The sequence below is a fragment of the Eptatretus burgeri genome, chromosome 12 (genome assembly GCF_056783735.1).
Source record: "Eptatretus burgeri isolate ZD-2024b chromosome 12, Ebu_testis_v1, whole genome shotgun sequence".
NCBI lineage: Eukaryota > Metazoa > Chordata > Myxini > Myxiniformes > Myxinidae > Eptatretus > Eptatretus burgeri.
Genome location: NC_140972.1, coordinates 76523759 through 76547047, shown reverse-complemented (window position 1 = coordinate 76547047; position 23289 = coordinate 76523759). Strand labels below are relative to the sequence as shown.

Sequence of the window (23289 nt, the reverse complement as noted above, 5' to 3'; positions counted from 1 at the left end):
CATATAATGGTTGTTTGTGATGATAAAACACGGGGGGGGGGGAGTGCACAACTTTATTTTGTGTCTCCCTCCAAGCCACTTCGGGTGGTTCCCCCCGGCATGCCATTCCCATGGACAGTGACACCCTCTGTGAGTTAAAACTAGATGTTGTGGTATTTGTGAATAAGCATTCATAAATGCCAATACATAAACAAGTAAAACTGATGGTTACATGTTAAGTTTGCTGTAGCACACATCGGTAAATTGTTATATAAACTGGTCATTGCTAATTTTGACTGTGGAGGACAGTATTGTACTGTAAACTTCCTGGTGAGATTCGTGAAGGTGCTGGAACGTTCTGAGACAAAACTTCCAGCATGGACGAGAATCGCTTTTGCTGGAAGGTACGAGATTGCTGTGTTACTATATAAAACCGTGAGAGGGAGGTGTGGAGAGGCGGGTGACATGTGACGAGATGTGCGTTTCGATCGTCCCCACGCTCAATTTAACTCTGAGTGAACGAAGTGTTAATGTCCAGAGCGGTTGTTAACGTGTGGGGCCAATTATAATCACGTTGATTAAAACTCATTAAGATTGTGTATCGGGAAATAATGCCTTTGAGCTCTTCAATCATCCAAGACAGGCCAGCGTACGAGGGAGAACAATGTGACAAGACTCAATCATTCAACAGCCCTGGAGGACGAGGTGAACACGCATGAGCTGGCAGAACAGGGACACTGGGCGGAAACAACTCAATGTGGGAATCAGAGTTGGATGTTGAATGTAATGTTGAACTTCCTCATTTGGCTTTGTATCTGTTAATTTGAAATACAAATTTCAAAAACATTACGCTCTTGATGTGGTCATTGTAACATCATTCAGAAGTCACAGACCCCAAATGACAAAGATCCATTTGAGTGGTAACCGACTGGTACGATCGTTCAGATGCATGAAGTGTAAACTTTGGATTGCAGTTGTTCGAGAACGAGCTGGGTTCGGCACCACGAGTAACATATGTACACGAAAGGGAAGGAAACGCCAAGGTGCATGTACCACCGACACCCTCCCTCATGAAATAAACAACTGTGGGAACAATTTACATACCGTAATCACAATCGCAGTAATGACATCATAACATAAAGAGTGTTGGCCACACCCCATCCAGATGAAGTGTGTACAAGTGAATAACACCCCAATTTCCCTGAAACATGGCATGTGTTTCTTTCTGATGATGAAAATACAGAAACTGCATGTCTCTACTTGTACTTCTCTTGTGTGAGCATCCCATTGATTTTAACAAGTTTCCTGACACCAAATGCTGAGATACAACCCCAGTCAGTCACAGAGCCTCCCCTATGTTTAACAGTTGGCCATAATCACTGCATGTCATAACGTTCTCAAGATCTTCGGCATATGACCTGATGTCTCTTGGATCGAAAAGTTCAAACTTCGATTCATCAGCCCTGAGTACCCAATTCCATTGTTCAGTCACCACATCTGGGTGTTGCTTTACAAATTTCAATCTTTTCATCTTCTTCTGTGGTCTCAGCATTGACTTTTTTGCTGCAACTTTGCCATGGAGATCTCCTTCAATCAACCTTCTACACACAGTGTTGGACGAGATGTTGATGTTCAGGCCTGCTGTCATTTCATTTGTCTGCTGCGAACTTGATTTTCTTGTCACGTAAGCTGAGAAACTTCAAATGTCTGTCTTACCTTGTGGAGGTTCGTCTGGGTCTTCACGGCCTTTTCTTCTCTTGAACGGAGCCAATTTCTTTCAGGCATTGCAAAGTGTCCCCCACACAATTGGAGGAAATCTTCAGCTTTTCTGCTATTTTCTTCATCATGCTCCCTTCTTCTTGCAGAATTTGGATATGAACACGCTGTTCTGTTGAAAGTTGCTTCCTTGGCGCCATTCTGAACCCACTCATAGATTTTGAAGCAAGGAACAAGCTGATGAAAACGAATTTCATGTCTTCATTAACTTGCAACTATTATTACCCTTTCTTGTTATTCGTATTAATGTAACTGGTGTTGATCACTTCAATAATTTTTTCTTATTTACTTTACAAAAATCCACAAACTGCTTTCTGCATATTTTCTTTGTCGTAAGTGGATATTACGAACTCATGATAATATAATATGTACTGTGTCGCAAAAATAAAACTTTTTCAATTTCCTAATTTATTTTATATACTTAAAGGTAACTGTGACACTAAATTAACTTTTCACAGTAATTTGACTTATTATCCACCTATATTGTATACTTATAACTTCCCACAAGTGTTTAAATGAGGAATAGCATCACAAAAGTTGAAATAACCCAAACTTTTGCACAGGTGTGTGTGTGTGTGTGTGTGTGTGTGTGTGTGTGTGTGTGTGTGTGTGTGTGTGTGTGTGTGTGTGTGTGTGTGTGTGTGTGTGTGTGTGTGTGTGTGTGTGTGTGTGTGTGTGTGTGTGTGTGTGTGTGTGTGTGTGTGTGTGTGTGTGTGTGTAGAATATATGCAGCCAGAACGACACAAAACGAATAGGGACATAAAGAACATAAAAACAACCAAAGGAGGAAATTGACACCAAGTAGTTTCCCTCGCCAGAGGACAGGGTGTTGTATTTGGGTCTGTTTGTTTGTTTTTCTGTTTGTCTGTCTGTTCGCACAGAACGTGAGCATGTGTATTAATTATATTCGACCATTTAAAACCCTAAGATCCTTTAAGACCCATTTGACCCTTAACAACCATAAATCCCAATAAGACCATGAAGACCCGCAAAGATCCTCAGACCCACAAAGACCCTAAGACCCCTAAAACTTTTAAGACCCCAAAACGCTTTAGACCCTGATGACCCTTTAGACCCCTAAGACTCTATAGACCCCAAAGACCCTCCAGACCCCTAATACCCGTTAGACCCTTAAGACCCATAAAACCCCTTAGACCCCATCAACCCCGTTACACCCTTTAGAACACTTAGACCTCTCAGACTCTTTTAAATCCTCTTGGACCCTTTAGAACCCCGAAGACCCTTAGACTCCTTTCTACCCTTTATATGTTCACACCTTTCAGACCTTTTAATACCCTGCAGATCCCTTTGACCTTTAAACCCTTTTTAGACATTTTAAGACCCTTTTGACCCCTTCAGACAATTTTGACCATTTCAACCTTAAATTACCCTTTAGACCCCTTCAGCCTTTTAAGACCCTTTCAACACTTCATAACATTTCGGCCTTTTAGACCCAGTTAGACCTTTCGACCTTTAGACCTTCAAACCATTTGACCTCTTGAACAACTTTTCAGACCTTTGACTTTTATACATTTACAAGTAGACCATTTATTTGCCACACAAAATACACCATGCAAAACAAATCCTGGCGACAGTCTGCAATGTCTGATTGCTCTTTCTTGTTTCGTATGTGTTATACTTACTAGTTCACTGTATGGTGTCATGTCCGACAGGACGGTGCAGAGGCAACGAATTTATCAATGAGCTGTCTAGCCTGGGTTCGATTCCATACCCCACTATAAACTGTCAGATTGGTGCTTCCCAGATGTTACATCACAAAGTGCAACCTCCCTCGATCCCATCGATTAAAGATCCCATCGTGTCTTCGATGAAGAGTCTATGAGTTATCCCAAAGGTACAACAACCCTGCATTAACAAATTCCACAATGCTCCCTTGATTACTGCTTGGAATGCAAAACAAACCACTTAATGTAATCCGTGATGTACGGGGTTGCCAAGGCAACACTGAATCTGACTTGGGAGTGGGAGGACCGTTCAATAACATAGAGCATGGTGCAAGAGTGACAAATAAACCCAGAAACTGGACATAAAAAAAATAAGACTTAAGAAGTGCAAAAGTTAAATGTATATTTAAATTGTACTAAACTCTAATGAACAGTGACCTCCAAATTGGGAAAAACAAGGAGAAGGAAAAGCGACCATTCTGCCACGGAACAAACTCCCAGGCCTTTGCACCATGCGGTCGGTCGGCGTTGGAAGAGTGATGGCAGTCGGTTTAAAAAGCTTTAGCCGACAAATGAGCTCGCGAGTGGCGATTATTGGCGAGGCCGTAAATAGGATAATTTCTGAAGTTTAACCGTAATGAGTTTCCATTGCTCTCCTTTGATTTATCGACTCCTTCACACTCACGCTCCCCGCTTCCCTAGCTGAAATAATGGAAGTGCTGATGTAATTAGATTGAGAAAACTCGCGATCTGAATACATTTTCCGCGCCTAAGAGATAAGAATTAATTACGAGTGTCAGTACTTCGCTGCTGGGAAATGAGGCGGAAGGGTCAGATCAACCCTGGCTGGCTGTGAGGACCGAGAGACCACTGCAGACGATACTTGCTCTTTTCGTGAGAAAGACCCTCCTTGTATCAGATGCGGCGTCCTTCGACACTCCAGGCGAAGCTCAACCAGCAACTCAAGGAATGTCTGTTTTTAATACAAAAGAAGGAATATAAAATGAATGAGATAAGGTTCTAATTATTCTCATGAGTTTATCCGTAGGCATCACAAAGATGAGATGCCAGGGTGTCAAGGCTACCATTAACAGGGGTGGAAACATCCTGATGTCCCAACTGAGACTCAAGCAGTAGTCCACAGGATATATCCTGCACTCTACACGTTTACTTATAAACTACAGCTTTCCATAAGGATTATGGGAAGGAAATGATGGGAGACACTTCATCCATCCCATATCACCTATTTTGTCACATTTCTAAGTGTGTGTGTGTGTGTGTGTGTGTGTGTGTGTGTGTGTGTGTGTGTGTGTGTGTGTGTGTGTGTGTGTGTGTGTGTGTGTGTGTGTGTGTGTATACGGTGTTGGAGACATTTTCCAGGGGGAGAGTATATATAGGAGACCCACACACGTAGGAGACCCGAGGATGAGTTATTTCTTTAGTTTATGTGTTGGTAGACCTTGACCCCTTAGCTAAGGGATTTTTCAGGGAGGGTTGGGGGGGGGGCATGCGTTGAGGTTAGTTTGTATTTCACGGTGCGATTTCTTCCTCACCCATCCCCCTCACCCCCGCACTCCTTTCAACAGTCCCTCCTTTACCCCATCGGTCCTCCCCCCACCCCTGGTCCTTTCAACAATCCCTCCTTCACACCATTGGTCCATTTCAACAATCCCCCAATGACCCCCTCCATCAAACCTCAAATTAACTGTCCCTCCTTCGTCATTTGGTCTCTCTTCATACCTCTTCCTTGCCACTCCATCTGTGCATTATTTTATTTCACACGTTCATGGCACAAAGCACGACACTTGATATCCGTGGCCTGCGGGATGGCGCTTCTCACATTCAAACAGTATGCACAGTACAAAGGACATTTTGCGTGCACAGGGAGGGGTTTGGGTGCTTTCCACATCCTTCGTGCGTAAGTGGAGAGGCTGGGGGCGCTCACCACAGAATGACGTGGGAGTTTCCCCGTGGGTTGCCTCCTGGATCCACCCCCATCGGATTCGCACCAATGGAAAAGAGGCTCACATTTACAAGCCGAGCCAAGAGGAAGCAATTTCCTGAGAGGGAGAAGAAGCTGAGGAGTGGACAGACAGAGACACCAAAAAGCTTGGCTGACGAGGGGCACAGGTGTGCGCAGAGTGTGAAAAGAGAGGGAAAAATCTCAGTGCGCTGGAGGGCAAGGGGAAAGCCCAGAACACAGCTTTGTTCATGGGGAGCAGCTGAACATGGGGACCCACAAGAAACGGAGTTCTTTGCAGCTGGCCTATCTGGGATGGTGGAGAAGAGTTGCCTGCTTGTTCTGAATGCCTCAGAAATGCAGCTGCACATCCCAACGCCAATCCACTGCTCATTTTCCCCATCTTTCTTCCGTCCCCTAGTATATTTGGGCTTGCACAGCCCATTGGGCAGTGTAAGATGAGGGAAGGAGTTGATTCCACTTTCCATACTTTTCTTTTCTTCTCAAATTCTTCTTGTTTTCTTCTTTTCCCCAGATTGAATGATGGCCATGTGTCCTTTGTGTAAATAAGATTGTATAAGAATGTGTTATGGTTAAATCTGCTCTTTTGTGCCTTTTGCTTTGTTGCCTGCAGATACTCGCTTTTAAATGATTGCTTGCTTGTGTTTGTGTGTAATAAAATAATTGTTGATTGTTGTTTCAAATCTCTCAGTTGTCCTTTCCTTCATTGATCCAACATAGTGTGCAAGTATAGTTAAATGGGAAGTTGTACCCCACCTGATTTTCTCTGTAATTTGGTGATGCACCTCTCTGTTCCATTCGGCAGAAAATCACCAGGTGTGGTGCAGAGGGTATGGCCTCCAGTTAGTTTGCCATGCCAATAGAAAGTTATTGCAGAAACATCGAAGTGTAACCCTGCTCGGCCAATAGTTGAAGTCAAGCAGCTCCGGCTGTGTAAGAACGATGGCCCGTTGGACCACAGAGTTATCTATGGTCGGCGGCCTCAGGACCGGGTGTTCGGGAGAAACTTGAGTGCTTCCCTTCGTGACGAACCTCCAACCCTGGGGCCGCAACATTTTGGTGTCACGGGTGGGATCTTTCGAATCCCCCGAGTCCATAACATTGGGAGTCAGGATTGTGCAAATTCGAAATTGTAATGGAGCGTGATTAGGGTGCAAATTTTAGTTAAAAAGTAATTGTGCAGCTGTGTCAGACCAAGTTGAGCAGATCATGCAGGTGGGTTTAGTTGAGATGGAGGAGGAACCCATGGTGCAGGAGGGCGATAATGGAGGAAAGTGATTCTTTGTGGCAATATTCAGTAGGGGGCGTGGCAGCGACACAAGTCATGCTAGGGGACCCCCACTTCCAAATTTGTCCATGAGCATATCATCACTGGCTCACAATAACAACATGAAGCTACGCTTTCTGCAATTGCCACACACATGTCTGATATTGACCCACCCCCAAAAAACCCTGGAGTAGCAGGTTGGCCTTACCAGCGCCATTGGAAAGGACCGATTGGCAGTAATGATGAGCCAGATGATGGGTGAGATGAAGGTGAAGTGTGATGATGTGGCATTGAAATTATAAGCTGTATGGGACGAGGTGAATGGAGTAAGGGAGTGTGTTGACGGTGTCTGGGAAGGGATGAAGGTGGGTCAGGTCAAAATTAAAGATAAAAAGTAATAAAATACAGATGGAGATAAAAGGACTTAAGAAAGGGCAGGAATAATTAAAAATAGAAATCGGAGATAATACAGAGGCAATAAAATAATTGAATAAGGCCCAGAAAGAAAGCAAGGGGGAACTGGAGGTAGTCAAGAAGGAATGCAAGGTGAGACATGACAAGATAACCCAGAAAATAGAGGAGATGGGACAAACGATAGAGACAAAAGAATGCCAGATGAATGAACAAATGAAGACCGAAGAATGACAGGTAAAGGAACACATCGTGACAAGAGAACAGAAAAGAAAGAATATAGAAGACACAAGTTTTTCTGGAAGAGGAACTTCAGGGAGCCAAGCGGAAGATCATAAAGATAAGAGATGAGATAGATAAAGTGAAGGAAGAGCAAGTAGAGATGGTGGAGAAGGTAAAGCAAATTAAGGCAGAATTGATGGAATGTGTTGAAACGAGGCTTAAAGATCGAGATAACGCATTGCAGGTACAGGGGGAGAGGATACAAGACATCAAGGCGAACCAAGAAGAGGTGAGTCCGGTCAAGGTAAGACGGTGTGAGATGACACAGGTGCATCGGGCGAACCTGTCTGTCAAGCTTGGGGGGGAATAAAGGACCAGGGGTTTCTTGTAGTGGTGAGAAGCATGGAGTGTATGCCAAGTTTGCAGAGAGTGAGTGTAACAGAGTGCATACCAGGAACGAGTGGTATGGAATGCGTGAGCAAGCATGAGAATGCGAAACGTGCACTGACACAGACGAGGGTAGCCATTAGCTTGACTGACGGGAGGGTGAGCCCCCCCCCCCCTTGTTCTACGCAACACCACAAGGTTTCGGAGGGTTCGCCCATGCCCCACAAGGACTAGCATGCAGGATTCGAACCCCGGGAAACCAAGTTGTGCCTTTGGCCCCATATATGATAAGAATGACTTAAGGACGTTTTTGGCGGTATGAATGCTTGGCTCAAGGCAATGGGTGGAACCCGGATGAGAGTCGGGTATGTCAAGTGGCAGGATTGTGCGTTGTGGCGGCAGAGATTCTACCCACCATACCTGATGGTGCGGTATCAGTACCGAACCTCACAGTGGCTCTAGAACACCAATCTGGAATAGAACAACAGAGCGAGCTTGTTAAAGCTCAGTTCGTGGTACGAAAACGAAAGCCCCAATAGACTTTAGGGAATTAGCACATGATATTCGCTATGCAGTGGAGATCGCGCATGCGGGCATGGGGGCGTCTGCCCAGGAAAGCCTGGCCTTGGACCATTTATCCAGTCCCTTCCAGACCCAGACCTCAGGGCACACCTGTCTGCTTGGTGCCTGACCACCATGAGCGAAGCGGCAGACACTGCAGCCCATTTGGAGGCAGCGAGGCCCTTGGCATTTGGGGTTGAGTGTCACCCTGTGACTGTGAGGCAGGTGTGCCCTGCAAACAAAGGTGGGTCCAGGGAGAGGGTCGCCCCAGATGTGGTCAACCTGGAGATAATGGTTCGGGAGGTGGTAGACAAGCAATTAAGAAGACCGGAGCCATGGCAGGAGGTTTCAGTGATGGTATCGGGAAGGTCACCAGGGAATACCCCAACTCAAAACTCCAGGGGGGAGGAATTTGGTATTTAGGAGGTAAACACCTAACCGATTCAGGTGTTATCACTGCGGCCGGTTCTGTCACAGTGTGGGATTGTCAATATCCCAATAGAGATAGACCCCAACCCACCGGCCTGCCAACACATACCAGTGTGCCCCAGAATAGCCGGCCACACACACTCCCCCCAACCCCGCCAGGCCCCAGGAAACCAATAAGTGTCGTTAGGAGTATACAGGGCTGTGTTCGGCAGTCGTAGATGGACCAGAGCTCTCGTCTCCGTGGTAAGTCATTTATTGTGGACAGATTGGCAAGAGTAGTTTGACGATTCATTGCAAAATTGAAGGCATGGGGGTAGATGCCATTGTGGACATTGGAGCAAGCTCCATGACCATCAGCCCTGTGATTCTGAATTTGAGTGCAAATGGTTGGGACCAAATCCAATGATTGCAAAACTAAAGTTTGCAGTTGAGTACCAGGGCAACGACCCCCAATCATAGAACGTGGTTTTGTACCCTTCAAGTTGGGGCAGTTTAAATGGAGAATTGGAGTGTGGGAAGGCGAGGTGTGAGACCCATATCTAATCAGGCTGGATTTGTTGACCATGGTAGGTGGGTGATCGACCTAGGCCAGGGCGTTCTTCGGGTGGGGTTTGAACGCTGCCATTAGGGGGTGTGAGCACAGATGAAAGAGTGGAGCTGGAGGCTCCCAATCCCATGAACACTCCCCCCCCTCTCCCCTCCCCTCTTCGGGTGCCAAGGCAATAGTCCCTGTGTAATGGTGGACTTACCAGACCTGGTGGGAGCCCTGTGGCCTAGTCGAGCCACTCGCGGAATACGCCATCCCAAATTTGGTTGAGGGCGGTGGACACCTGAACACCATGAGCCCCATTGTGACGGTAAGAATAATTAACCTTCGTATAGAATGATGTAATTTAGGACGCAGCATGAAAGTAGCCAGCTGCACCGCAATTATAAACATTGCAGAGGTGGGAGACAAAAACATCCAGCCAGACAGACTGTAGAGGGAATCACCAGAAACTAGCAGGAATTGGCCTGGTCCCATTTTGAGATGGTAAATCAGAGTAGTGTAGATTTAGAGGAAGCCCAGCAGGAGACCTTACACAAATTAATTGACTGTCATTTTGACATCTTCTCTTTGTCTTCGAGGAGGTCCAGCAGGAGGCCTTGCACAAATTAATTGCCTGTCATTTAGACATCTTCTCTTTGTCTTCCGAGGACATTGGGTGTATGGGCCTGGGAAAAACGTGATCCACACCAGTGAGGCCCGGAATATTCATCAGCTCACCCGACGGCTCCCCGAGAGCAAGAGGGAGGAAGCTGACAAGCAAGTGGAAAAGATATTTGAAGCATGTGTCATTAAGTCCTCAGGAAGTCATTGGATGTAACTGGTTGTGTTGGTTAAAAAGAAGGATGAGCCACGCGTTTCTGCGTGGACTATCGCCAGCTTCACAACATGACACTCAAATACTTCTATGCCCTGCCGAGAATTGACGATACCCTCAATGCCATTGCAGGCTCAAATTGGTTCTCAACTTTGGACCTCAAAAGTGGGTATTGGCAGGTGGAGATGGATAAGGCAGGGAAGGAGAAAACGGCATTTTCCACAAGTAAGGGACTGCATCAGTTCAGTGTGATGCCGTTTGATTTGCGTAACGCCCCCGCCACCTTTGAGAGATTGATGGAGCATGTACTAGGTGGCATGCCATGGCAGTCATGCCTCATGTAAGAAAAGACCAAAAATATATAATATGGAAAATAAAAAAATAATAGGATAACAAAAATATTCTGAGGGAATGCAAAAAAAAAAAACCCAGAAAACCTCAAAAAAAGAGCAAAAATAAACTCAAGATAAACAGTAAAATATTGGGAAAAAAAAACCTGATAAATGAAACAGAAAAATAAAACAATTACCCCCCCCCCCCACAAAAAAGAAAAAACTCACAAAACCTCGAAAAACAACTCAGCAAAAACTTCGGTAAAAAATCTTGCCCAAAAACCCCAGAAAGAGGAAGCAATAGGGAAAAAAACGAAGAAAAACTCCCCCCAAAAAAACATTAAAAAAACTCAGAAAAACAGTGAAAAAACCTGATAAAAAAAATGAAAATAAATCTCAAACCCAGAAATGAAAACTCAGAAAACAAAACAGAGCACAGGAGAGGAAACAATAAATCTGACAATAAAAGGAAAATGAGGGTTAGAAAATATGGGTAGAGATGGGGGTTGACACGAGATGGTGTATACCTTTCAAGTCTATCCAGTACTACAGGCTACAGGTTTTCACAATTTCCTGGGCCTGGCTATGTTGTCAGGGCATGCATTTAGAATTTTGCCAGGGTACCAGCACACATTGGCCTCTCTTTTTAAAGGTATACAGTATTATGGGATTTTAACATCCTTCATTGAATTATAGTAGATGGGAAAACCAGCTTATTTTTGCATCTGAAGGACGGCATACTCATTAATACAAGACTGTCTGCAAAACACCAGAATAACAATTTGTGGATATGCTAAGATTCAAACCCAGACTATATTCTTTCAACCAAATGACACTCCGTAAAGAGATAAAAGATAGAGAAGGCACAGCATTGCATTGGACACAGCTCTTCCTGCCAGGATACACAATGAGATAACCGCAATGAGCCAGAGGTTAGAGATGACCAAGATAAATAAACAGGCACGAGTGGATATCTGGCTTCTTCACACCGTGAACCCGACACTCTGTAGACTGGTATCTGAAAGGGAAGTGACCATCACCCCCATCCAGTATTGTACAGGCAGACAAGAAAGTAGCTGCCAAGTTTCACAAATATGTTGATTGGAGATTAATCAGTGCTATCTGTCTGTCAGATCTAAGACCCCAAATAGTGGTGGAATTACTTAAAGCATTATAGCTAGGCCTGGGACTTTGACTCCCAAGGAGATAGCAAAATAAGAGCCAGGATACGAAATAATAGCTGAAGAGGCATACATACAGTCAATGCCACCAGATTCAGCGAACATTCAACCAAGCACAATTGAACCTACTACTAAATGAAGAACAAAAGCAGGAGGTAATAGCAGAGGTTCACAAACTGAAGCTATCTGCATAGCATCTGGGAAAAACAAAACGGTACAAGCACACAATGGCTTACCTTCAGAGATTGTATTATCAACAATCTGCAATTGAGTAGAGAGGAGACTGCCTGATTAACATCACAGAAACATACAAAGTGTAGATATTGAAAATTATCTGGGGTAGATATAAGTGAATGGGTGGGTATCAGAGAATAACTAGAACATCACCCTGTGGAGCTCATACCTCTGCCAGGCTGAACAGTTTACGTTTTGTATTCCACTGATAGTTCAGATCTGTATCCAGACTTGAACCAAAATCTCATCGGCTTGTTCTTGTCAGTTATCCAAGTCATCCACAAAGTTGTCATAATCTGTCCAAAACTTTTTGAGATATCGTGCTCATTTTATTGATTTTGGCCCTCTCTCTCAATGGTGAAGATTCACTTGAAATATTCTCGTATCCGGATCCGGATCAAGATCTTCACCAAAATCTCATCGGTTCGTCCTTCTCACACACCCAACCCGTTCACCAGATTTTATCCAAATCCGTCGATAACTTTTTGAGATATCCTGCTCACGGACAGACAAACAGGGGTGAATACATAACTTCAGTCCACGTTCGGTCCGGGCCGAGGTAATAAAAATGACAGAACAGGTATCAGGCAGTAACAGCAAGTTCAGACAGGAATTGGGCCATAATTAATTGCTAACTGCAAAGATTGATGGATGAACAGTGAAAAGATTAAATCATCTTTGATGGAAGAAATACTTCAATGGTTTCTTTTTCCCAATATGGTCTCCACATTGGTGCGAGAATTTCCTTTGCACTTCACTTGAACCTGAATGTCCGCTGTGATGAGAATTGAGATGGTGAGGCTATCAGCATTCAGCTTCTGACGTGTTAAATTATTTCAGACATGCTGTTTGAAAAAAAACACAAATAATTATCTGCTTCATCTATTTATCCCAAACCCCACGTGAGACAATGTCACCCACGAAAAGTCTTGAACATTTCGTATCTGAGAATTACTGCTGGACAGGTCACTATTTCATTTCATGAGTGTCAAAGCAGCCCTTAATTATGCAAGGATTTAGAATTCTGCCACAGTACCACATCCTACCCATCTTCCTGCCCATGGTACACTGAATCCTGTGGAGAGGCAGTTGCTCTGAAACAACTTGCCTTGTCTTCCTGGAAGGCAAATCCAGCCAAAGGCAATCTCAATGCCTTCCAAAAGGTCCACAATAGTGTGTATCCACCCTCAAGAGAGGCAGAAAAAAACATCTGTCCAACCTCAAGAATGAACTTTTAAACTTGTCTCCATCCTCAAAAACCTGGTGGTGCCTTGTTCACCTCTGCCATCGAAGACCGGAGGTTACCGTTTTCACCCCTTTCTGTTTGTTTGTTTGTTTGTGAACAGTATTACGGAAAAACTCCTTGACGGATTTCGACGAAACTTGGTGGGGGGGGGGTTAGGTATGGTCCAAGGATCATGCCATTAGATTTTGGACTTGGTCCAAAATCCAATATGGCCGCTATGGCCGCAATATTCAAAAAAAATTTGAATTTTTTTTTCTTGCATTTCTACATGTTTTAAGTGATTTCCACCCCCCCCCCCAAAAAAAAAATTGTTAGAGAAAAAAATTTTTTTGCAACTTCTTTTTCAACAAAATTTAGATTTTTTTTCATTTCTACATGTTATAAGTGATTTCCAACAAAAAATATGCTAAAACTAGAGGGGGAGCACTCGGGAGAGTGCAAAACCTCCGCCGCCAATACTGCTGGGTCACTCAAGTGAACCTTATATCTTATTCATTAAATATAATGTCAACAATGCTGACAGTTATAGTTCTTTTCTCCAACATTTTTTTTTGGGGGGGGGGGTTGGAAATCACTTAAAACATGTAGACTCCACCCACTGCAATGACATTCCTCATCCTTCAGACAGGAAGGCAGCAGCCATCATTCTTTATCTGTGTGCCAAGTTTGAACAACATTAGTGAATGCATGTCGGAGAAATGGTTGAGGACATGTTCAACATCGGGTATTTTTACAACTAAAATGTCCACCAGTCGGACATCTTAGATCTAATCTCAAAGAAAAATGACGTGCTTATGCAAGCCATCATTGTTATGTGTATGCCAAGTTAAAACAACATTGGTAAATGCATGTCCTAGAAATGGTTGAGGACGTGTTCAACATTGGGGTTTTTTTCAACTGAAATGGCCACCAATCAGCTATCTTGGATCTAATCCAAAAGAAAAATGACGTGCATATGAAAGCCATCATTTGTTATCTGTACGCCAAGTTTGAACAACATCGGTAAATGCATATCCGAGAAATGGTTTCAGGACTTATTCAACATTGGGGTTTTTTTTTTTTTACAACTAAAATGGCTGCCAGTCGGCCATCTTGGAACTGATGTCAAAAAATGACGTGCGCATGTAAGCTACCATTCATTATCTGTGTGCAAAGTATTCCCAAGATCAGTAAATGCATGTCTGAGAAATGGTTGAGGACGTGTTGGAGACCGGGTTTTGTTTTCAACTAAAATGGCCACCAGTCTACCAGTCGGCCATCTTTGATCAGATTGCAAAATAAAGTGAGCTGCATGTGTATGCCATCATTAACTATGCTTGTGTGAAGTTTGAACAAAATCTGACCATGCATGTCTGAGAAATGGTTGGGAACACATTTAGAAGCAACAAAATGTTCGCCAGTCGGCCATCTTGAATGTGATCTCGAAAAACAATGGCGTGCTTATGTAAGCCATCATTCTTTATGTGTATGCCAAGTTAGAACAAGATCAGTAAATGTATATCTGAGAAATGGTTAAGGACGTGTTCGACACCGATTTGTTTTTTTAACTAAAATGGCCGCCAATCGACCATCTTTGATCGCATCACGAAGCAAATTGATGTGTATATGTATACTGTCATGTGTTGTCTTTGTGCCAAGTACGAAAATATCAGTCCATGCATCTTCGAGATATGGTTGCGGGCGCACGCACACATAGAAAAATCGAGACCAAATTCATAAGCCCCGATTTTGGATAAGTCCAACGGGGGCTAATAAGCTCAGGTGGCATTAAAATGTGAAAACTTTGGAGGGGTTGAATACTTTTGCAGGCCACTGTACTTGTTGTGAACAAATAATTCATGATTAGGGGAATTTCCTTCTCACACTTGTAAAGATACAAAGAAATCAGTCTTCCATAGATGCATGTACCAGTGTGTTACACATCAGTGCCTTCTCTTGAACATCAAAGACTGTACAGGCTCTTTCCTTAAATTTGAACAGAAAATTTGAAGTGTCCACGATTGTTGGCAACTTCTTGCACATCTAACTTGGAAATAATTTTGTCCTTCATGTAGAAGATAATTATTAACCTAATAATAAAGACAGTACAGTAACACAATAACAAGCCAGTAGGCGACATGGCTGCTCGCTCTAGATGGAAAGCTGGCCAACACGACTAGCCGATATTCATGTACATGCTATCAATCAATTTAGCACAATAAATATGATTATCACAGCCCTCTTAGTTTGTGCCCAGAAACCCGCCTTGTGAAATTTCAGGCATGTTTCCAAAGAGACTCTAACAAATGGCAGCCCTGGTAATTCCATTTATCTATTCGCTAAAGATTTTTTTTTTATATGATGCTGTAAGACATTCTCCTTGGGCACAAAAAAACAGGTCCCTCGGTGGTCCAGTTTCGGAGGTATTGATTTTTTTTGTACAGTCCACAATAAGTGTACGATAAAGTATTTTAGCTGTTGCTAAGCAACGGAGGTGTGCATAGCAACCATTCATTTTTGTGTACATGCTAGCCACATTGTACACATTTCACCCAAGTTTCATCAAAATCATACTCTTTCTCTTAGAGATATTCGCAATTAACCGTTTCTGAAATGTTCGACATGTACTCGCCCAAAACCTATCTCCTCCTACAAATATTTTTGTTAGGGCTGCAAATTGGCATGAAGGGAGCGAGATAGATTGCGCACAGAACTCTAAGCTTCGATTTTCGATTTTTTTTTTTATTATTTTTTCGATTTTTTTTTTTTATTATTTTTTTCGATTTTTTTGACCACTTTAAAGGGCCGTTGCAATGCCGTTGCTCGGGCCCGGGGTCCCATATTCGAAAGCACACGATTCCCAGAAATATTGGTCCTACCTACCAAATTTCATTGGAATCGGTTGAGTGGTTTAGCCCCGAGGCTTGACCAAAGTTTCACGGACAGACAGACAGATGGAAATGTCCAGAATAAGGGTGCTCTAAGCAGCCAATAAAGTTAATTTGGTTGTAACGCTTAACAAAACAATCTTGAGTCCAAGTTTCCATACAGAAGATGTCGAAGGTGGTGAAGGTGATGGTTATTTTTAACCCTTTCATTCTGAAAAGTTAATTATTTGCAAGCCTTGTAAAATTTTAATCCCCCCATTGAAAAGTTAATCAGTGGAAAAACTTATGTATGTATCAGCACAATCAACAGACTTGTGATGGCTCCTTAATTAAATGAACAACAGCCCAAAATGAAACCATTCATTGCAGTGAATCACATTGGTTAAGCAGGGGATACCTGTATACAATGTTGTCTAAATTCCACCTTTGATTAATATCATTATATTTTGTGCAACGTTAAATTATCAGGAAGACACAAGATAATGTCATCCAACTTCCCCGACTTTTTGTCACCAGATGAGAATTTTGAAGCTATGAAAGTACTGACTTGTTACACATGGATGCAGTACATGTGAAGACTGTGCTTACAGTTGCATTATGGGTAAATAATTGGCTCGTACTGCTCTCTTTTGTCTTAACATTGCTCCATGCATTCAAGATTTGTCTTGTGTCAATTGGCAAGCATCTGCATTAATTTTACATTGGTTAGTAACGTAACAGCTTAGTCAGTAACGTTACATGGTTAGTAATGTTACAAGTTTTGACAGTTTCTTTACTCAACATGCTACAAGGTTCATGATTCTAATTTCCTTTTTTGAACTAAGGATTGTACAGAGAAGGAAAATTCAAGCAATCAAAATTCTAAACAAATCCTTTCAATTTAAATAAAAACAAGACATGCTGTTTTGGTTAGTACCGTTACATGGGTAATGAAGGGGTCTGTTTTTCACAAATCTGCAGTTTAAATCCATCAGAATCGCAAATTTTGACTATTATAATGTAGCTGTGAGATAGGAATCTGATTGAATTAACTTCACAGATTTAAATCTTTTTCATTCAGTGATATATCTAAGTTTTACTACGTTTTAGCACATATCGTGTTGTACAAAATCAATGGTACAAAATTTGATTTTTGGCATATTTTGTCGAAAGACATGACAAGCTGAACATGTTTTTTCAGAAGCCTTGATGTATATGCTATCATGTAAAGCCAATTTCTACTCAAAAAAACAATTCCCAATTTTAAGGTAATGTCCACCTCTTCCTGAAATTGCCCAATGTGCTCCTGATGACCACACCACAGTTCATCAAATGAGGATTCATTATTACAAAATGGAGGGGAAAAGAACAAGAGGAGCACCACCGCACTGCATCAATTAATAAATAATAGATAAATAATCCAGCGCACCTTCAGGACCTCGAAGGCTTCAACAATTATAACCTTTTCACTCACTCGGGGCATACGGGACAGAGAGAAGGAAACTTGCTCCACATGCGATGCTCGCGCACGTGGCATGGGTCTTTTCTACAGGTGTGCAACAGGATCGGTCCGGGGCTGTCCCTGCCTTGCATGCTGGTCCGACCACATCGGTGCGCACCAATAACCACAAAGCGCAGGAATAGCAGGCTGGGTAAGCACCACAAAATTGGCAGGTATCAAGAAACAGCAGGACTGAGCAGCTGGAACACAGAACCAAGCACAACTGCACAAACAACCAAGCAAGCTCCACCAACGTAATGTATGCACCTTTTATAACCTTTCACGAGGTGCATCAGAATGCCTGCGGCATGCACCCATTGGCCGACGCGGCCTGTCAGGTGATGGTTGATGGACTGCACTGATTGGCAGGCAAGTTTGGAATTTCCATACTTGTGTCTGTTGAGCAGGAGCATGCCAGATGTTCATATATGGCCATGTCCCCAGCACGTCACAACCTTTGGCCCAGTTATGCTATGTTGTTGAGTGGTGGTGTGGATAGCTGTGGGTGATAGAAATTTACACATAGGTCGTACAACATGGAAGTGTTGAATAATTTAGGGAAGGGGGGAGACGGGACTTAGACATGAACACTGCGCCAAAGAAGAGGAGAGCTCTCGAAACACGTGCTCGACACATCTCAATAATTACAGTAATGACATCACACTTATTCTAACATGTACTATGAAATAACTTCCAATCTATCCCTCATTTTGCCCCCTAGATCAGATCCGTAACAATACTATATGATACAAAAATGCCACCTGCATATATTTATTCATTATAACACCAGAGTGGAAGTTTGGATATCTTCTGTTCAATTGGGAATTCAATCTAAACTATTCAAGTAAATGATTGTTTATACGTTTTTACTTAACGACTGTGGACCTTATTTACTTCACGTTATTATTATTATTATTACATTTTGAATTACCCTTGTAAATATTTCTATTGTCATTAAATTCCCACGTTGCTATGTCTGTGTATTTGTCGTGAGGTTTGAGTATAAACCCCTTGTGCTGTGCATCACGAGCTGTGCTTCCGTCGCTCCGCCAGTGCCGCCAATGGTACTCCTGCGAGCGCGATAATCTCTGAGGATCACGTGTCCACCTCCTAAGGAAAACCGCTCGGCTATCAGGGCCTGGTCAGTGTTAACCACCACACTTGGGTCGGGGAATTAACCTAACCACCAGACCCGCGACTATATATATATATATATATATATATATATATATATATATATATATATATATATATATATATATATATATATATATATATATATATATATATTGTTGCGGATTCGCGCCCTCCGGCGTGCGAACGGCCACGTAACTCGAATCGCGGCACGTCGCCCACCGGACGGACAATCCAGTCGTGACCCTCTCGGACTAATGCCGGGAACTAGTCACGGGTGGACCTTTCGGTCTCACCACGATCGTGCCAATCGGCCCCCGCGTGGGATAGGGTTGCTCGCCAAATTCGACCTACCTAAGTACCCACACGGAGGGTAGACCGGGCGATCGCACCTCGCCGCAGGTCGACTTCGGACACGGGCCACTTTAAGCGACCCGTTCCGTACTATCGGGATAACCGAGCGGTGTTATTCGTCGGTTCGATTAATTATCGGGCGTTTTAGCCCACGACCAACCCTTTACGTGAAGCAAGATGGAGATTCAATGAAAGAAAAGACGAAGCGAAGCGGGAAAACAGTTCAACATAACTCACATTTATTTCGCGATGAACGGAAAGCACACATATACAATTACACCAAAAGCACATGTAAAAGGAGAAGAAACACAATATTACACAAAAAAGCAAATATAAAAGAGAAACACAATGCAGAGCTATCCGACTACCGAGCACACGGCAACACTTATACCATTTTACTTCACAGATGGCGCCGACAACACATATTCCCAAAGCAAAAGAAAAGAACCACCCTCAAGGATGAGGGGGGTAGACGGGCCTGGGGCCGAGACCGTGTCGGGCCGACCCGTCTGATGATGAGACGCAGAGCGGCGGTGGCGCCTCAACTCCGCGGGCCTCGCGGACAGTGTCTGGTAGGGGGTGGGAAAGGGGCCCCCTTGTCGCACTATCTCAGCGCGGGGGGGAAACAGGAGGGGGTTGTTGATGCTCGGGGGATGGCGGATATCACCCTGTCTCGGGTCCCGCGACGAGCGTCTCCTCCTTGACCTTGGTCGCGTTGCTGGCCTCTCCCTCTGCAGCTCCCGGCACCGACGCGAGCACCCCCTCGTCCGCCTTCGCCGCCGCCACCTCTCCACAGCTCCGTCTAATCGCCCTCTCCGTCTCCTCTCTTGGCTCGTCCCAACTCTTCACTCTTGACTTCTCCCCTCCGAACTCACAACTGCCAACTGAACTGCCTTGACTGACGAACGCAGCCGTTTATATAAGCCCCGTGGCTTCGCTCCTTCACCTTTGACCCTCTGCCTCCGACCCTTCACCTCTCTAACTGGCTCCCCATTGGACCGAGGAAAAGTGGGCGTGAATGCTTTTTGATCCATGAATTTGCATATAGCATCCTCACTCCAACTCCCTGGAGGCGGGGCCAAATCGCCCCAGCTCGCCAATAGGACGGAACAGAAGTGGGCGTGAGTCGTTTTTGATCCGTTTTCCTCGGAAAGTCTGCGATGTTTCTGAACACGCTGTTCGGTGCGCGCCCTGCACGAGTCCAGTATCGGTGCCCACAAGTGGCGTGGGAATGACGGTGATGCGATGGTGGTGAGTTGTGACGGTAAAGGTCGTGGCTGTTGTTGTGAAGCGGCGTTGTGGTTGGTGGTTGTTGTTGTGAAGCGGCGTTGTGGTTGGTGGTTGTTGTTGTGAAGCGGCGTTGTGGTTGGTGGTTGTTGTTGTGAAGCGGCGTTGTGGTTGGTGGTTGTTGTTGTGATGGCTGTTGAGACGTGGTTGGTGGTGGTAGTAATGGCGGCTGGTCCAAAATAAAGATAGTAAAAGAAAAACGGCTATTCTGAAGAGTCGCAGCCCGACTGAATGACATTTATTCCCTCGAAACAACGGGTTTGGGCCTAACTACACATATACTTACAGAGATATCTCACCTAAGGGACCTGAATGGTGGTTTGCGAATTTCGTCAACCACAACACTACCCCCTCCCCTTTTTACAGACTCGTCCCGAGTCGTCAAATTTTCGTGTGCCATCATGTGTAGTTTTCCCCTAGTACATTTTACCTACGGATCCCTGAGTGCGACATTCATGGTATTCGTGTCCCCAAAATAAATAACCTGAGGGCTGAGTAACTATCTAAACAAACTCACTCACACGGACGACTTAAATAAAATTGCCGGCGCTAGGACAGACATGCCGGGGGCGCACTCATATTTACAGTACATCTTAACCTTAACTTACAAATTTTACACTAAACCATGGCCCAGGATCACTGAACTCTGCAAAAAGAAAGCAGTTAGCAGGGAGCCAGGCTGCTCGCATGCAGTCTCTGGCTCAAACAATGCAGGTGACAGGGAACGTGGCCGGCTGCTCACACGCAGTCCAAGGCCTTCCCTTTTGAACTGAACGCAGTGAACCACAACGGTGCATGGGCTGCACAAACGTAGTCTCCGTGCCAGCTCAAGTGGCACACGCAATGAACACAACGAATGGATGGATGAATGGTTTGAACTGAACGTAAACACGGTGCAAGGGCCGCCACTGCAGGCCCGTGTTGTAGCTGCCAACAGGGCAGTTCTTGCAGCTTGCAAACTGTTGCTTTTACGATCCTGGCACACATGGCAATGAACAGGGGGGGCAAAGCAAAAAATTGAACGGGGCGGGTGAACAGGGGCAGTGGGCATGGCATGGCAAAGGCAGCAGGCAAACACAGCCCGCAGAAGAAGGCCGCTGCAGGCAAACACAGCCGGCAGACGAACTGGCCGGCACAGGCCTTGCAGAAAACAGCTGCAGATTATCCGGCCGGCACAGGCCTTGCAGCCACACAACAGCTGCCGATGAAGTGGGCCGGCACAGGCCTTGAAGAAAAACAGCCAGCCGGCAGATGAAGTTAGCCAGCCTTTGCCGTTCAGTGGAGGTTGGTGGAGGGAGTGCGGTGGTGCTGGCCACTCGGAAGGCGGGCTCGGACCTACCCTACGGTCTCCCTCCCAACCTATCGCCTTTTCCTGTCACTGTCTATACCCACTCCCTTAATTTGTCAAACCCCAATTTAGCCCCAACTTATTTTTTTGCTATTTTTACGTTTACTTCCCCATTATAAATCGTCCCCTAACCCCCTTTATTGTCCTTGTTCGGCTAACCTATCCTGTCACCTAGCCTACTACCAACCCCTACGTTCCCTTCCCGGAGGGGTATAAGGGAGAGCTAACGTCCTGTGTCGAGGCCCAACTCAAGCCTCAGAATGGCCTCCCCAGAGTTCAGCGATCTATAACCAAAGTGGGTCCAGCGGCCCACAACGAGAGCGAGGGGATGGATGGTGCAGAGGGGTACACTTCCTATCTACCCTATCCATTTAACTGTTAAACTACCCCGGGGCTTTCAACAAGCGCCTCTCGCTTAAACTATTGGTTCTAACAACCCAGATTCCCGTCGCCTGTGTTGGTGTCCTCACAATTTCGGGCCTCGCCCCCCCAATTTTCTCTCCGTGCCCTCACACGGTCTCATGGCTGGGACACGTGGCTCCCTTTGGCAGGCACGACCCTCTGCCGAATCTCCCGCTATGGCACCCCCGGGCACTACACTGCCTCTGAGCCCACCAGCTCCCTAACACCGGGGAGTGCCCCCCATGGCACCTCCCCTGAAACGCACACGTGGCAGGCTGGCTTCCCGGGCCCCTTTCCGAGGGTCACCCGTGCCCACAACACTGCCCATGCGGCTAATGGCGCCCCGGGCCCCCGCACCAAGCAGGCGCACCCGTGCCCACTACGCTATCCCGGCCCCCCATGGGCCCTTGGCCTACCACGGCCGACTAGCCTGGTGCCCGGGGTACCCACTCAGCGATACTCACTTTTCGCAGCCACGCTCCCAGCCCGTCAACAGGGCTCCTGCACCCCTCCAAACGGGTTTCGAGCCTACATTCACACCAACAGCGAAACGACTTCCATTTTGTAAATTTGACTAACCCCCTAACTCACTCTACACTGACCCCGGGGTCCCTTGGGCGGGAGTCACTCCTCCCCCCAATCACTCATCGCACCATGCAGTCCCCATTCGCTCCACACACACAGACCCGCTGGCCTCACTCACTCACCAAGCACATGCTTCCAATCCACTCACCAACAACTCTTCAACACACTCACCGCTGAACTCTGCCATCCTTCTAACTACCTCCCCTAACTAACTCGTGCTCCCACGTCGTCCCTTAAACTATAGCACGTTCCATTTAACCTACGTAGCTAAACTACATCCCCTCTACACATTCACCAGTCTGTCCATGTCCTCAAAATCAATCATTTTATTTCCCAACCTAAAGCTCACTAAATCCCTCTACCTAATCCATTCCACGGACTCCATGAGGACTTACCCCTGCCCCATGAAGTCGGTCTAACCAAGCTAACCCTTCCCCCTCACTAGTTTCCATCCTGTGCCCAGGTCAAGGGGGTCTTCCACCCCTTGCCCAGGAATCCTGTGCACCCGAAAGTGAGGCTTGCTTTTTTTTTCTTTACCTGCGCAGCACCAGCGCGGCAACTCAGAGCTCGCGCACTTTGCACCTGCCCGTGACGTCATGCAGCTGCACGTGTTCCTCGTCCCTCCTTGGACGGTACCATCCGGCAGGGATACCCCTCCTGCCGGATTCCAACCCCACGTGCAGCCATGGCGTCACCGTGCGCATAAAAAAAAAACACAAGCCCCACGTCTCGAGGGGTTCCCCACGCGAACACATGTGCTTTGCCCGTTGGAGCTTA

The 23289-nt window shown here is 45.3% G+C and overlaps 1 long non-coding RNA gene across 2 annotated transcripts in view; it reads right to left on the bottom strand.

Annotated features, from left to right (window-relative positions):
• LOC147015940 (uncharacterized) overlaps positions 1 to 23289 on the bottom strand; it is a 75426-nt gene that overhangs the window by 24817 nt on the left and 27320 nt on the right. For both annotated transcript variants that reach the window (XR_015050137.1, XR_015050138.1), the window contains exons 2-3: positions 17670 to 17901; positions 17376 to 17549 (exon numbers count right to left, since the gene is read on the bottom strand). This is a non-coding gene — a long non-coding RNA (uncharacterized LOC147015940). The remainder of the gene's footprint in view (positions 1 to 17375; positions 17550 to 17669; positions 17902 to 23289) is intronic.